The sequence below is a fragment of the Triticum aestivum genome, unplaced genomic scaffold, assembly GCF_018294505.1.
Source record: "Triticum aestivum cultivar Chinese Spring unplaced genomic scaffold, IWGSC CS RefSeq v2.1 scaffold91437, whole genome shotgun sequence".
In the NCBI taxonomy this organism is placed as follows: domain Eukaryota; kingdom Viridiplantae; phylum Streptophyta; class Magnoliopsida; order Poales; family Poaceae; genus Triticum; species Triticum aestivum.
In genome coordinates this window covers 1-898 of record NW_025300955.1, presented here as the reverse complement: position 1 = coordinate 898, position 898 = coordinate 1, and the positions used below count along the sequence as shown (strand labels likewise).

The 898-nt window shown below is 51.2% G+C and overlaps 2 non-coding genes across 2 annotated transcripts; both read right to left on the bottom strand.

Annotated features, from left to right (window-relative positions):
• Positions 1-224: 224 nt before the first annotated feature.
• On the bottom strand, positions 225-343 carry LOC123179316 (5S ribosomal RNA). The gene has a single exon (XR_006490277.1). It is a non-coding gene; the product is annotated as a 5S ribosomal RNA (ribosomal RNA).
• Positions 344-644: 301 nt separating this feature from the next.
• LOC123179317 (5S ribosomal RNA) lies at positions 645-763 on the bottom strand. The gene has a single exon (XR_006490278.1). It is a non-coding gene; the product is annotated as a 5S ribosomal RNA (ribosomal RNA).
• Positions 764-898: the final 135 nt, after the last annotated feature.

Sequence of the window (898 nt, the reverse complement as noted above, 5' to 3'; positions counted from 1 at the left end):
CCGCTCCCGCTCAACTACGGAGACGAGTTTTACCACGGTTCAACTGCACCAGTGCCTATTTACCATGGTTTCGACCCCTTTCAGAACACGCTTGCCGCCGCTAGACGCGTGAATAATGAGCAGCGAGCTAAAACTTACCGTAAACGTGCAAAATAATAAAACGTGCTAAACATACGTCGCGCTCGTGCGTTTTGTTTTGCACGCGGTGCAAAAAAATTAAAAAGGGAATGCAACACGAGGACTTCCCAGGAGGTCACCCATCCCAGTACTACTCTCGCCCAAGCACGCTTAACTTCGGAGTTCTAATGGGATCCGGTGCTTTAGTGCTGGTATGATCGCATCCGACATGTTACCCCCGTCTTCGTCCCTTATGCTTGCCCCTCCCAGCTCCACTACACACACGATTGCACATTCCTTTGGCCGCTCCCGCTCAACTACAGAGACGAGTTTTACCACGGTTCAACAGCACCAGTGCCTATTTACCATGGTTTCGACCCCTTTCAGAACACGCTTGCCGCCGCTAGACGCGTGAATAATGAGCAGCGAGCTAAAACTTACCGTAAACGTGCAAAATAATAAAACGTGCTAAACATACGTCGCGCTCGTGCGTTTTGTTTTGCACGCGGTGCAAAAAAATTAAAAAGGGAACGCAACACGAGGACTTCCCAGGAGGTCACCCATCCCAGTACTACTCTCGCCCAAGCACGCTTAACTTCGGAGTTCTGATGGGATCCGGTGCTTTAGTGCTGGTATGATCGCATCCGACATGTTACCCCCGTCTTCGTCCCTTATGCTTGCCCCTCCCAGCTCCACTACACACACGATTGCACATTCCTTTGGCCGCTCCCGCTCAACTACGGAGACGAGTTTTACCACGGTTCAACTGCACCAGTGCCTA